At 45.1% G+C, this 15863-nt stretch overlaps 1 protein-coding gene across 1 annotated transcript in view; it reads right to left on the bottom strand.

Moving 5' to 3' along the window:
* LOC139274682 (cilium assembly protein DZIP1-like) overlaps positions 1–15484 on the bottom strand; it is a 455193-nt gene extending 439709 nt beyond the window's left edge. The window contains exon 1 of the mRNA XM_070891361.1: positions 15416–15484. The gene's annotated coding sequence lies outside the window, so the exon portion shown is untranslated. The remainder of the gene's footprint in view (positions 1–15415) is intronic.
* Positions 15485–15863: the final 379 nt, after the last annotated feature.

The following is a 15863-nucleotide window of genomic DNA, read 5'->3' as shown; positions in this document are numbered from 1 at the left end:
TCCACTCATAGGGGAAACTAAAACTAGGGAACATGGGGCTAGAACCTCCACTTTTTTTTTTACATGCTTAACGCCCACTTTATCGCTGAATTGACGTATAACGCCCAAATATCGCCAGTTTTGGCACAAAATGGAAACTGACAAGCTTTTTTTTTTAAGGAGACTTATCGTCGAGCGTTATTTTCCCAATGTGATTAACGGCAGGAAAAAATATTACCGGCCACCCACTTTTGCAAAGAGATGAGGGAGGGTGGACTGGCACAGGATGAATGAATCATGACAGCTCACTGAGAATCTGGCATACACATGCATGATGATCTTTTTGTGGTTGTAGATGAGCGGCACATTGATGGGAGTTCACGAACCCTCCTGGGTGATTTTGGGTGTGCCTTGTTGGCCACATGTGTGCAGCCAACTACGAGATCCTACAAATGTCTCATGCAGATCAAGGTAGGAGCCTGAGGTGAAGAAGTTGAGGGTGGTGGTGAATCTGACAACCACTGGTAACACCAGGTCCACTTAGCACAGGTTTTCTTCCCGCAGGGTACAAATGTTTGTCACACCTAACACAATAGCCTGAGCCTCCTGAGGCACTGGTGTTCAGTCATGTCCAGGAATCTGATCCTCTGCCTATATACCGTGTTGAGGTATTGCCTCCTGTGAGTGCACCCCTGTGCTCATCCTCTCGCTCCTGTGGACCAACTGGTTGGTGAGGAGAAGGCTGCTGCTGGTGTTGCTGCTGTGACTCATCTGGATCCTCCTCGGAGGTCCAAGGTGAAACAGCATAAGCGGCATGCATACTGATCTGATAGATGCCAGGTAAAGTGGAGATCAGAGGCACAACCCTCCAATGTAGTGAAAATGACTTCCAAAATTGTAGAAATCACCTGCAAACTCCTGAAAGGAAACTCTCAGCACAAGTGATGTCAGCAAGAGCCTTTCCCTTAGGCAAAGGAGGTGTGAGATGTGAGCATTTATGACTTTTTTTTTAAACTGCCATCTGCTGCTGTGCTCTCACCTTACTTTCACTGGCGAGGTTCAGCAAGCCCGGTTATCCCAAGGACAGCCAGTAAAAGCTACAACATTCCTAAAAGTAGCTATGTAGATTAATAAAGCCATTAAAAAAAGCAAACCAAAAAGCACTCGGGTTTATTTCTAGAGGGATAGAATTGAAAAGTAAAGTTGTTAGGCTAAACTGGTAGCGAACCTCGGTTAGACCATACTTGGAGTTCCGTTCTGTTCGCCATATTATAAAAAGGATAAAAGGTAATGGAGAGTGCAAAAAAGATTTACAAGGAAAATACCAGAACTGTGAGGTTATACCCATCAGGAAAGGATGAACAGGTTCTCTTTTGAAAAAAGAAGACTGAGGGGGTAAACCCAATAAAGGTCTTTAAAATTCTGAAAGGTTTGGCAACATCATCTGAAGTCATGACAACACCCAGCTCGACCTTACTGCTTCTGTGTTGTCAGACTTCTTGTTCGACAGCCAGTACTGGATGAGCTGCCATTTCCTGCAGTTATACATTGGAAAGACCGAAGCCATTGTCCTCAGTCTCCCCTACAAACTGTTCCTTTGCCACCAGTTCCATTCTCACTGGTCTCAAAACCTCAACTTCCTATATGACCCTGATCTGAGCTTCTGACCCATATCCTCTTCATCACAAAGACCGCCTATTTCCACTTCAATAACATCGCCCATCTCTGCTCTTGCAGTCCATCTGCTACCAAAACCCTCGTCCATGCTTTTGTTACCTCCAAACTCGATTATTTCAATGCTCTGTTGGCTGGCCTCACATCTTCCACCCTCCATAAACTTAAGCTCATCCAAAACTCTGCTGCCCATATTCTAACTCACTCATCCATTTCCCCTGTGCTCGACATTGGCACCCAGTCCAACAATCCCTTAATTTTAAAATTTACATCTTCATGTACAAATCTCTCCATATCTTTAACCACTTCCTGGCCCAACTCTGGACTCTTGAGTAACCCCCACTCCCTTGGCCTCACCATTGGCAGCCATGCCTTCAGCAATCTAGGCCCTATCTGATAGATTTCACTCTCTAAAATTCTGTCTCTTCACCTCTCTTTCCTCCTTCAAGACCTGCTTAAAATTTACCTCTTTGACCAAACTTGTAGTCATCTGTCCTAAAATCTAGTTTTTTGGCTCAGTGTCAATTTTAGCACTATTACGCTCCTGTGAAGCACCTTGGGACGTTTTCTTACATTTAAGGCAATATATTAAATTACAACTTTTCATATCCATCTGAATGACACAGCATCAAAACCCATCAATTTAGTCAAATTATTAGGGGCAAATCAAACGAATTTTCAAATCCGTTGATTGTCCACTTTGAATCTGAGCTTTGCCTTTCATCAGTCACAATTTAGATCAGCTGAGATCAAGTTTTAAAAACCCCATAGGTTTTTGTAAGGTAGAAAGGGAAAACTTTTGTCTTCTGAATTATAATGCACTGTATGACATATGTATCTATAATGGAAATAAATAAGAGAAACCAATGGGGTAAAATTTTATAATGCAACTTTCATCACTACTAATCTTCAAATTATGTTTGGAAAATTAATGCTATGAAAAAGTATATTTTTGAAATGGTATTAATAAAAATCATGCTGTTAATATGCAAAAGATCTACAAAGTAAAAGAGAGTCACATGGACAGATAATTGCAGGAATGCCAACAACCCTCAAGTTAAGACTCAATTGTAATGTTTATATGCAACATTAAGCAAAACATTTCACTGTCAAAACAAGACAAATATGTGATGGAATTTGCTTCAAAACATTAACAATACCTTCTAATGAAAATCTAGATGGTAACAATTATAAATTAAATAAAGCAGCATTCACTAATAATTCAACCTTGAAAACACTAATAAATCCTTATATGCCCCAACACTGCTAGTGATATAAATATAGCATTTTAAAATATCATACATATAATATAAATCATTAATTTTGTGAATGTCAGAGGTTAGATTTCTAAAATCAGTTGCTATGGGGTTTTGGGAGGATTCTTTTTCTGGGGAACCTGCTGTTCTCTAAAGTCAGGGATCAATGGCAATGTTAGAGTTACATCTATGATACAAAATGACCATACACAGGCTCTGGATGGAGCAGGCTTGATGGGACAATGTTTTCTCCCTCGGAAGTTTCTTGCTCCTTTTGTTGTTTCGTCAAATTTGTTTTGTACGCGCTGCCGTAATTTACAAGAGCCCGGAACTAGTGGTGGGTAATGACGGCGAATGGTCAGCGATCGCCATCATTACCCCTTTGAAACTGACCGCAACTTCAGGGATGTAGCGCATGCGCATCGAAACATGGAAATCCTGAGGCTGCGGTCAGGCATTTTACCTTTCCCCATAGACTTTAGTAACGAGGTCTCCGACATTCAAATTTACACATAAAACAACAGACTGTTGTGATCTTGGTCTAACTGCCCACTTGAAACGAATTTCTCTCGCTGTAAAATTTTAAGTCTTATGTAAATAGGCGCAAGTAGCTTGTTTGCCCATCGTGAATACACCTGCAGGATATTCTTGCAGGTAAAAAAACCCCTACCCGACATGGCTGCAAGACACCGATATCAATTTTATTTCACTTTTGAAATCTTAAATGGCTTGTATTAATTTTGAAAAATTTTGGTCACATCCATATGATTTTGCAAAAATTCTCTCTTCACTTTATGACTTTCACAACTTTTTCAATTCACCCCGCCCCCAAATGTACTACAACGACTTAAAGAGAAAGCTTGTGAGGGAAAAGCATGCCTTTTCCATTCTTTGACCCAATGATGTATGCTTTGTGAATAATAAGAGTCCGATGCAGGAAAGAATGAAGTCAGAAACCATGCCCGCAGGCTGATCAGGCGGAACTTTTTTCCTACTCGAGATGTTAAAGGGAGAGGCTGTCGAGATGCTGTCGGATGAGTTGTGTGTAAGGAGACTACGCTTCAGTAAAGAGGCAATTGACTGCCTCTGTGATGTTAAAGCAGAACCTTCAGCCACGTTCCCAGAGCCGCACTGCCTCGACAGTGGGGAGGAAGGTAACCACAGCGCTCAGATTTTATGCATGCGGGTCATTTCAGTCAAGCACCGGTGAGATTTGCAACATCACTTTTGCAAGGGCTTGTATTCACCAGGTCACAGATGCCATATTCATTAACTTTGACCTGTCTGTAGCACAGCAGTGGGAGAGGTCCATCGCATTCCATAGGATTTCTGGCTTCCACAAAGTGCTTGGGGCATTGGTAGAACCCATATGGCATTGAATGCTCTAAATGATACACCTGTTACATAAACAGGAAAGGGTTTCATTCATTAAATGTGATGATCGTCTGTGATGCCAAACTGTAGATCCTGAATGTAAATCACTGGAGAAGTTCTCATGATGCCTTTGTCCTCCAGCACTCAGACGTACATGACACACTCTGTAGATTGCATTTAGGATTTGGATGGATACTAAGCGACAAGGGATACCTGCTGAAACAGTGGTTGATGACACCCTACCACAGGACCAATAGTGAAGCACAGGAAAGATACAACCGCGCACAAGTGTCCATATGCTAAACGGTGGAGAGGAACAATCGGGGTGCTGAAATCATGCTTCAGGTGCCAGGACAGGTCAGGGGGCAACTTTGCAGTACTTACCTCTGATGAAAGTGTCGAGGATTGTGGTGACCTATTGCGCATTGCACAACTTTACCTTGCGGGAAGGACTGGCCTTTAACCCCGCAGACGACTGTGGAGATTACTGTGGAAATGGATGGAGTGGAGGATCCCAACATGGACATCACTGGGACCATACTTTTTGGCCCACCCAAGGAAGCCCCTGCTGCAACAGGCAGAGCAGAGAGAACAACTGGTGGCTAATTACATTTGGAGCAGTATGAGAACATCCCTCTTCCCTCCCTACCCGCACCCCCACCCCCTCCCCAGGAAGACACACAAAAGAACAGACAAAATTGAAAGTAAAACAGTGAATTTTTATTGTAGCAGCAAATACTTATTGCAAGACTTTTGAACTAGTTATTTGAGGTGCGTAGTGCAGACTTAAAATACAAATATAGTTAACTAGCTATTTGCTACTGTGTAAACAGTTGCAATGTTAAAATGGTTGTTGTTAATAAAAATAATTGAACAGTTTAAACTGACTTGACTATACATCAGAAACAAAATCAGTTATAATAACAATCAAATAAAAACTTCAATAAATAACACCAACATTTCAAGAATAGAAAATGTTGTATATGGAGAAAGAGTCAGACTGAACACTGAGCTCAAAGTAAAGTGTGACCTTGGTCTTTTATTGCAGATCTCCAGAGTGCCTCTCCAACCTGTGAAGCCTTCTTAAATATATGGGATCCCTTGGGACTCCGGGGAATGAGCCCTCTGGTGGCTATACAGAGTAAATATATATATATAAATATATAACAAATCCACATATATAATAGAAAACATCATAAAAATAGCCATGCCCTCTAACATCCATACCTGAGGATCGCTGTGACAAAAGGTGTGTAATAGGAGGTGCCATCCTACTGCCTCGCCCCTCCTTATGCCCGAACCCCTCATGACAAGTGCATAACCTCGGTAACTCGTCGCTGGGTTACTGCTGCTCAAAGGCGACATTAGAAGGTACATCAATCATCGGCACAGGTGCTGGCTCGTGAGCTTATACTGTGCCTGTTTTTTTTAATGGGCATCATATGTATGACAGCCGAACCTCTAGTATACACTCAGATAGTTGTACACGAGACTGGCTAAGGTGGCATAAATGAACCTCCATATGGGCAAAAGAATTTAAACCTGCCTGATGAATAAGGGCCAGTTAATCAGAAATGCTCTTTATAAAAAGGGTGAAATACACATTTTATTATTAAGGGGCGAATGATTAATAATGGTTTGTGTATTTATGGCCAACTGATCACAGAGATTATTTCCAAATTACATCATCTCTTGTTTCATGGAGGAGAGAGGCAAGTTGCTTGCTCTGCTGTGTGAACAATGTTTACCTCACTCCTTCAATAATTAAGTCTTCTTCCACTTCTGTATCGTTGAGGTTGATGTGTTTCCTGGCTTACAGGGGTGCATTATCTGCAACTATTGTAGGTCTTTCAACCCCCGACAGATCAGACACTTCTTCCCACTTGCCCCGCAGCGTCGGCTTGGCAACTGCCTGTGAGAGGGCGGTCACCTGTGTCTTGCACAAAGCCAGGTAATAAAGAGGCGGTGATCTGCAGCTGAAATGTGGTGGCAGGAGTGATGATGCCACTTCACCTGCCTTCACACCCAGGGTCCACCTTCCTTTTTCTCTGGATGCAACCCCTGATCTGCCTCCTCCGCCTCATTTATCATCTCAACAGGCTCTGCAACCCCTTCCTAAACGCCCTCTCCATCATAGGCGGCCCCTCGAAACGAGGATGACTTGCTTCCATGCCAAAAAAGGATGAGTTCACAGGTGTTTCGAATGAAGGACCCAAACTATATCCTCAAGGGTGGAAGATGCCTGTGCGTGGATTTTTTTTTAAACGTGTGGTGGCCGTTGCACACTAGCCACCAAACGGGCTTGACAGAGCTAGGTCTTGGTCCATTGGCAAGGATTAACCAAGACGACTGGAGACCAACTCTGCTGAATGGACCCAGTGCGCACACATATCGCAGTGTGGACTGGCCCATGCTGCCCCTGGGCCCCAATCACATTCCTCCAGTCTCTCGCCGCTCCTGCTGTATCTGCCCATGTTCCAATCACCGATCTGGACCTTGATGACATCACTCTTCGCTGCCGTCGCCCTCCTGCACCAGCTTGCGCTGCTCCCTGGAGTAGTATGCCCTCTCCAGGCCCCATGTGAACATCCTCTGCAGCTGCTGACTCACAGCCATTTAGAGCCCATGTGTCCAAAGTCAGCTGTCCACCTGTGGGAGCAAACAAAAACATTTACAATGGTGAAGCATGTTCATCCGGCACATCACAGAAGCTCATATGCTGCACGTACAATCATTTGATCTCTTCAGATCTCACAGCCAGTCAACACGTTTTAAACGTGTCACAGGACAAAGCAACAAAGCAACACTCACCTTTCCTCCCTCCAATGTCGGATTGGGCACTAGACACCGATGCCCATCTTCCTGCTCAGAAGAATGGCCACACTACCACCTGTCAAGGAACACTCTCTGGCATTATGTGCCATCTTACTCTACACAGACATGGAAAATAAATTTCAGTTCTTGCTTCATTGTTGGTTAAAAGTGGGTGCTTTGGAGACACAGTATAATTCACAAATTGCAATTTCACACCTTTTATCTGTACTCTACAGATCCGAGATCTTTACAATCACTTAGCGAGGCGCATCTTCAATGTCAATTACATTTTACGACTAGTAGACTTCACAATGAATGCAGACCACCCCACCCAAAAACAAGCACTTCTCCATTTTGCATTAGTAACATTAAGAAACCTTACTTTTAAAATTTTAAATAACTGTACAAACCTTAGCAGATCGCATTAAATCATTCAGCTTTTTATGACACTGTTCCACGCTCCATGGCATAGTGAAGTTAGCACTCACAGCCTGTGAAACCTCCTTCCACACCAACATGCTAACTTTTTGTGACTCTCTACACTTATCGTTCCCGATAAGACATCTACACCTTACCTCTGTCTCATTGATATGTGTATTAAGGTCATCTTCACTGAAGTTGTGACATCTCTTCCTTTCATCTATCTTTTGTGCTGCCATATAGTTTCTGTGAGTGCACACCTTCATATTTTACATTGCTCAGCTTTTTACAAAGCTTCCATTTTACTTTGCCATTAAATTAAAAGTTTTTATAAAATTTCCACTGCAGTTACAATTAAGTTAAAGGTAATTTCAAGAGCACTCACCTCTTTATAAAGTCCAAACTGATTTTGTGGTCATGGCTTATCCTTTTGTCAGTTTTGTGGGTATGTCTTGTTTGGCGCCCCACGTGATAAGAACATAAAAAAATAAGAGCAGACCATTCAGCCGCTCGAGCCTGCTCTGCCATTTAATAAGATCACGGCAGATCTTCTACCTCAACTCCACTTTCCTGCACTATTCCTATATGCCTTGATATCCAAAAATCTATTGATTGAATATATTCACGACTTAGCCTCCACAGCCTTCTGGGGTAGAGAATTCGAAAGATTCACCACCCTGTGAGTGAAGACATTTCTCATCTCAGTCCTAAATGGCCAACCCCTTATCCCAAGACTGTGACTCCTGGTTCTAGTCTCCCCAGCCAGGGAAAACATCCTCCCTGCATCTAGGGGACAGGGGTCAAGCCCTGTAAGAATTTAGTATGTTTCAATGAGATCACTTCTGATTCTTCTAAACTCCAGAGAATATAGGCCTAGTCGACTCAAGCTCTGCTCATAGGACAACGCCCCCCCTCCCTCCACCCACCTCCCCTCCCCCCCCATCCCAAGAATCAGTCTGGTGAACCTTCATTGCACTCCCTCAATGGCAAGTATATCCTTCCTTAGGCAAAGAGGCCAAAACTGTACACAATACTCCCGGTGCGGTCTCACCAGAGCCCTATATAATTGCAGTAAGACATCTTTACTCTTATACTCAAATCCTCTTGTAATAAAGGTCAACACACCATTTGCTTTCCCAATTGCTTGCTGTACCTGCATGTTAACTTTCAGTGATTCATGTGCAAGGCCGCCCAGGTCCCTCTGAACACCAACATCTCCCAATCTCACACCATTTAAAAAATACTCTTGTTTCTCTATTTTTTCTACCAAAGTGCATAACTTCACATATCTCCACATTATATTCCATTAGCCATGTCCTTGCCCACTCACTTAGCCGGTCTATATCCCCTTGAAGCCTCTTAGCATCCTCCTCACAACTTACATTCCCACCTAGCTTTGTATCATCAGCAAACTTGGATATACAGGTTGAACCTCCCTTATCCGGAACCTTTGCGATCTGGCCTGTTCTGGATAAGCGATTTTTCCGGATGAGGGGTGGTCACGATAAATTGGATGGTACAGGTACTGAGCAAGGGGATATCGGGGCTGGCTAGCTTGCTTGGGCTGGGAGTGCAGCAGAGATCATGGCGAGGGGAGGGGGGGTAGGGATGTGGATCGCGGAGTCAGGCCAGCGATTGCGGGAGTCGGCAGCGAGGAAGGACTTCAATTTGTTCATGTCGGAGCTCTATGCATGCGCCACCCGTTGACCAGGAATAGTTCTGGACGAGGGGTGGTTCCGGATAAGGGAGTTCTGGAGAAGGGAGGTTCAACCTGTATTACATTTTGTCCCCTCATCCAATTCATTGATATAAATTGTGAATAGCTGGGATCCGAGTATCGATCCTTGCGGCACCCCACTCGTTACAGTCTGCCAACCAAAAGTGTTACAAGGTTCGCATTTGTGTTAAACAACGCTCCTGGGAGCAAATGCTGTGCTCAACTATGCAGCCTTTTGGATAAAATTTTACGTGAGGATCAAATTAGGCAAGTTCGATTTACAAGTCAGGTGAATGCCTTGGTTTCACCAAATTACAGGCCATTATATTGCACAGCAAATATTTCATTCACTATTGACTGCCAATTACATAGAGTCCCCATTCCAAGTGAATAGCCACGCCATCTATCTATTGCAAATGGAGTTCAGACAACATAAGAATTAGGAACAGGAGTAGGCCATCTAGCCCCTCAAACCTGCTCCGCCATTCAACAAGATCATGGCTGATCTGGCCGTGGACTCAGCTCCACTTACCCGCCTGCTCCCCATAACCCTTAATTCCCTTATTGGTTAAAAATCTATCTATTTGTGATTTGAATACATTCAATGAGCTAGCCTCAACTGCTTCCCTGGGCAGAGGAGAAGAAATTCCTTCTCAACTCGGTTTTAAATTGGCTCCCCCGTATTTTGAGGCTGTGCCCCCTAGTTCTAGTCTCCCCGACCAGTGGAAACAACCTCTCTGCCTCTATCTTGTCTATCCCTTTCATTATTTTAAATGTTTCTATAAGATCACCCCCTCATTCTTTTGAACTCCAATAAGTAAAGACCCAGTCGACTCAATCTATCATCATAAGGTAACCCCCTCATCTCCGGAATCAGCCTTGTGAATCGTCTCTGTACCCCCTCCAAAGCTATATATCCTTCCTTAAGTAAGGTGACCAAAACTGCACACAGTACTCCAGGTGTGGCCTCACCAATACCCTGCTTTTGTACTCCATCCCTCTTGCAATGAAGGCCAACATTCCATTCGCCTTCCTGATTACCTGCTGCACCTGCAAACTAACTTTTTGGGATTCATGCACAAGGACCCCCAGGTCCCTCTGCACCGCAGCATGTTGTAATTTCTCCCCATTCAAATAATATTCCCTTTTACTGTTTTTTTTCCAAGGTGGATGACCTCACATTTTCCGACATTGTATTCCATCTGCCAAATCTTAGCCCATTCGCTTAACCTATCTAAATCTCTTTGCAGCCTCTCTGTGTCATAGAAACATAGAAAATAGGTGCAGGAGTAGGCCATTCGGCCCTTCTAGCCTGCACCGCCATTCAATGAGTTCATGACTGAACATGCAACTTCAGTACCCCATTCCTGCTTTCTCACCATACCCCTTGATCCCCTTAGTCGTAAGGACTTCATCGAACTCTTTTTTGAATATATTTAGTGAATTGGCCTCAACAACTTTCTGTGGTAGAGAATTCCACAGGTTCTCCACTCTCTGGGTGAAGAAGTTCCTCCTCATCTCGGTCCTAAATGGCTTACCCCTTATCCTTAGACTGTGACCCCTGGTTCTGGACTTCCCCAACATTGGGAACATTCTTCCTGCATCTAACCTGTCTAAACCCATCAGAATTTTAAACGTTTCTATGAGGTCCCCTCTTATTCTTCTGAACTCCAGTGAATACAAGCCCAGTTGATCCAGTCTTTCTTGATAGGTCAGTCCCGCCATCCCGGGAATCAAGTCTGGTGAACCTTCGCTGCACTCCCTCAATGGCAAGAATGTCCTTCCTCAGGTTAGGAGACCAAAACTGTACACAATACTCCAGGTGTGGCCTCACCAATGCCCTGTACAACTGTAGCAACACCTCCCTGCCCCTGTACTCAAATCCCCTCGCTATGAAGGCCAACATGCCATTTGCTTTCTTAACCGCCTGCTGTACCTGCATGCCAACCTTCAATGACTGATGTACCATGACACCCAGGTCTCGTTGCACCTCCCCTTTTCCTAATCTGTCACCATTCAGATAATAGTCCGTCTCTCTGTTTTTACCACCAAAGTGGATAACCTCACATTTATCCACATTATACTTCATCTGCTATGCATTTGCCCACTCGCCTAACCTATCCAAGTCGCTCTGCAGCCTCATAGCATCCTCCTTGCAGCTCACACTGCCACCTAACTTAGTGCCATCCGCAAATTTGGAGATACTACATTTAATCCCCTCGTCTAAATCATTAATGTACAGTGTAAACAGCTGGGGCCCCAGCACAGAACCTTGCGGTACCCCACTAGTCACCGCCTGCCATTCTGAAAAGTACCCATTTACTCCTACTCTTTGCTTCCTGTCTGACAACCAGTTCTCAATCCATGTCAGCACACTACCCCCAATCCCATGTGCTTTAACTTTGCACATTAATCTTTTGTGTGGGACCTTGTCGAAAGCCTTCTGAAAGTCCAAATATACCACATCAACTGGTTCTCCCTTGTCCACTCGACTGGAAACATCCTCAAAATATTCGAGAAGATTTGTCAAGCATGATTTCCCTTTCACAAATCCATGTTGACTTGGACCTATCATGTCACCTCTTTCCAAATGCGCTGCTATGACATCCTTAATAATTGATTTCATCATCTTACCCACGACCGATGTCAGGCTGTTTTCTCTCTCCCTCCTTTTTTAAAAAGTGGGGTTACATTGGCTACCCTCCACTCAATAGGAACTGATCCAGAGTCAATGGAATGTTGAAAAATGACTGTCAATGCATCCGCTATTTCCAAGGCCACCTCCTTAAGTACTCTGGGATGCAGTCCATCAGGCCCTGGGGATTTATTGGCATTCAATCCCATCAATTTCCCCAACACAATTTCCCGACTAATAAGGATTTCCCTCAGTTCCTCCTCCTTACTAGACCCTCTGACCCCTCTTATATCCGGAAGGTTGTTAGTGTCCTCCTTAGTGAATACCGAACCAAAGTACTTGTTCAATTGGTCCGCCATTTCTTTGTTCCCCGTTATGACTTCCCCTGATTCTGAATGCAGGGGACCTACATTTGTCTTTACTAACCTTTTTCTTTTTACATATCTATAGAAACTTTTGCAATCCGTCTTAATGTTCCCTGCAAGCTTCTTCTCGTACTCCATTTTCCCTGCCCTAATCAAACCCTTTGTCCTCCTTTGCTGAGTTCTAAATTTCTCCCAGTCTCCGGGTTCACTGCTATTTCTGGCCAATTTGTATGCCACTTCCTTGGCTTTAATACTATCCCTGATTTCCCTTGATAGCCATGGTTGATCCACCTTCCCTTTTTTATTTTTACGACAGACAGGAATGTACAATTGTTGTAGTTCATCCATGCGGTCTCTAAATGTCTGCCATTGCCCATCCACAGTCAACCCCTTAAGTATCATTCGCCAATCAATCCTAGCTAATTCAAGCCTCATACCTTCAAAGTTACCCTTCTTTAAGTTCTGGACCATGGTCTCTGAATTAACTGTTTCATTCTCCATTCTAATGCAGAATTCCACCATATTATGGTCACTCTTCCCCAAAGGGCCTCGCACAACGGTATTGCTAATTAATCCTCTCTCATTACAAACACCCAGTCTAAGATGGCCTCCCCTCTAGTTGGTTCCTCGACATATTGGTCTAGAAAACCATCCCTTATGCACTCCAGGAAATCCTCCTCCACCGTATTGCTTCCAGTTTGGTTAGCCCAATCTATGTGCATATTAAAGTCACCCATTATAACTGCTGCACCCTTATTGCATGCACCCCTAATTTCCTGTTTGATGCCCTCCCCAACATTACTACTACTGTTTGGAGGTCTGTACACAACTCCCACTAACGTTTTTTGCCCTTTGGTGTTCTGCAGTTCTACCCATATAGATTCCACATCATCCAAGCTAATGTCCATTCTAAATATTGCATTAATCTCTTCTTTAACCAGCAATGCTACCCCACCTCCTTTTCCTTTTATTCTATCCTTCCTGAATGTTGAATACCCCTTGAGTTCCCAGCCCTCATCATCCTGGAGCCATGTCTCCATAATCCCAATCACATCATATTTGTTAACATCCATTTGCACAGTTAATTCATCCACCTTATTACGGATACTCCTTGCATTAAGACACAAAGCCTTCAGGCTTGTTTTTTTAACACCCTTTTTCCTTTTAGAATTTTGCTGTACAGTGGCCCTTTTTGTTTTTTGTCTTGGGTTTCTCTGCCCTCCACTTTTCCTCATCTCCTTTCTGTCTTTTGCTTTTGTCTCCTTTTTGTTTCCCTCTGTCTCCCTGCATTGATTTCCATCCCCCTGCCATATTAGTTTAACTCCTCCCCAACAGCACGAGCAAACACTCCCCCTAGGACATTGGTTCCGGTCCTGCTCAGGTGCAGACCGTCCGCTTTGTACTGGTCCCACCTCCCCGGTTCCAATGCCCCAGGAATTTGAATCCCTCCCTGCTGCACCACTGCTCAAGCCATGTATTCATTTGCGCTATCCTGCGGTTCCTACTCTGACTAGCACGTGGCACTGGTAGTAATCCCGAGATTACTACTTTTGAGGTCCTACTTTTTAAATTTAGCTCCTAGCTCCTTAAATTTGTTTCGTAGGACCTCATCCCTTTTTTTAAACCTATGTCGTTGGTACCAATGTGCACCACAACTGGCTGTTCTCCCTCCTTTTTTAGAATGTCCTGCACCCGCTCCGAGACATCCTTGACCCTTGCACCAGGGAGGCAACATACCATCCTGGAGTCTCGGTTGCGGCCGCAGAAACGCCTATCTATTCCCCTTACAATTGAATCCCCTATCACAATTGCTTTCCCACTCTTTTTCCTGCCCTCCTGTGCAGCAGAGCCAGCCACGGTGCCATGAACTTAGCTGCTGCTGCCCTCCCCTGATGAGTCATCCCCTTCAACAGTACCCAAAGCAGTGTGTCTGTTTTGCAGGGTGAATGACCGCAGGGGACCCCTGCACTACCTTCCTTGCACTGTTCCTCCTGCTGGTCTTCCATTCCCTATCTGGCTGTGGACCCTTCACCTGCGGTAAGACCAACTCGCTACACGTGCTACTCACGTCATTCTCATCATTGTGGATGCTCCAGAGTGAATCCACCCTCAGCTCCAACTCCGCAACGCGGTCCGTCAGGAGCTGGAGGCGGATACACTTCCCGCACACGTAGTCGTCAGAGACACCGGAAGTGTCCCCGAGTTCCCACATGGTACAGGAGGAGCATAACACGCGACCGAGCTCTCCTGCCATGACTTAACCCTTAGATAGGCAACAACAATGTTAAAGTTTACTCACTGTTATAGAAGAGAAAAAAGAAAAACTACTCACCAATCACCAGCCAATCACTTACCCCCTTGGCTGTGACAGCACCTTTCTGTTTCTTTCTACTTCTTTTTTGCCTTTTCCCTGTAGCTGCACAAGTCTCTCGCTGCCACTGGGCCTTTTATAGGCCTCCGACCCCGGACTCGCGCCTCACCAACTGCCTCTCCGTGTCCTCTCCACAACCCGCTTTCCCACTAATCTTTGTGTCATCTGCAAATTTTGTTACACTACACTCTGTCCCCTCTTCCAGGTCATCTATGTATATTGTAAACAGTTGTGGTCCCAGCACCGATCCCTGTGGCACACCACTAACCACTGATTTCCAACCCGAAAAGGACCCATTTATCCCGACTCTCTGCTTTCTGTTCGCCAGCCAATTCTCTATCCATGCTAATACATTTCCTCTGACTCCGCGTACCTCTATCTTCTGCAGTAACCTTTTGTGTGGCACCTTATCGAATGCCTTTTGGAAATCTAAATACACCACATCCATCGGTACACCTCTATCCACCATGCTCATTATATCCTCAAAGAATTCCAGTAAATTAGTTAAACATGATTTCCCCTTCATGAATCCATGTTGCGTCTGCTTGATGGCACTATTCCTATCTAGATGTCCCACTATTTCTCAAAGCAGACATTATATCTGGAAGGCAATTCCATGCAGTTTGACACACAGTATCCGACTTTGAAAGTGGCTCCGCATTAGGGTTTTACATTTTTAACGGAGCTTACAAAATGGGCATGTTGGAAGATTTATTTCTATCCCGGAGCCCAGTTGTGAAGTCAGTGAGACAGAAGGGCGACTGATAATGTGCTCGTTGCCAGAAACAAAACCCGTTTCACCATTCTCACCATTTTGGTCCGCGCAAACTCCCGCATCGCCCAAGCGGCGCCGAACCTCCCGCCCAACAAACCAGCCGCTGCCGGGGCGCCCGCGCTCGGACAGCACCAACTGCCCCGTCCTGCCCACACAACCAATCGACCAATCACCACCGCCCGCGGGGGGGCTCGCGCTCGGACAGCACCTGCCCCGTCCCGCCCACACAACCAATTGACCAATCGCCACCGCCCGCGGGGGGGCTCGCGCTCGGACAGCACCTGCCCCGTCCCGCCCACACAACCAATCGACCAATCACCACCGCCCGCGGGGGGGCTCGGGCTCGCGCTCGGACAGCACCTGCCCCGTCCCGCCCACACAACCAATCGACCAATCACCACCGCCCGCGGGAGGGCTCGCGCTCGGACAGCACCAACTGCCCCGTCCTGCCCACACAACCAATCGACCAATCACCACCGCCCG

The sequence above is a fragment of the Pristiophorus japonicus genome, chromosome 10 (assembly GCF_044704955.1).
Source record: "Pristiophorus japonicus isolate sPriJap1 chromosome 10, sPriJap1.hap1, whole genome shotgun sequence".
Taxonomy (NCBI): Eukaryota; Metazoa; Chordata; class Chondrichthyes; family Pristiophoridae; genus Pristiophorus; species Pristiophorus japonicus.
Note: the sequence above shows the minus strand (reverse complement) of the source record. Positions and strands in the feature narration are given on the sequence as shown.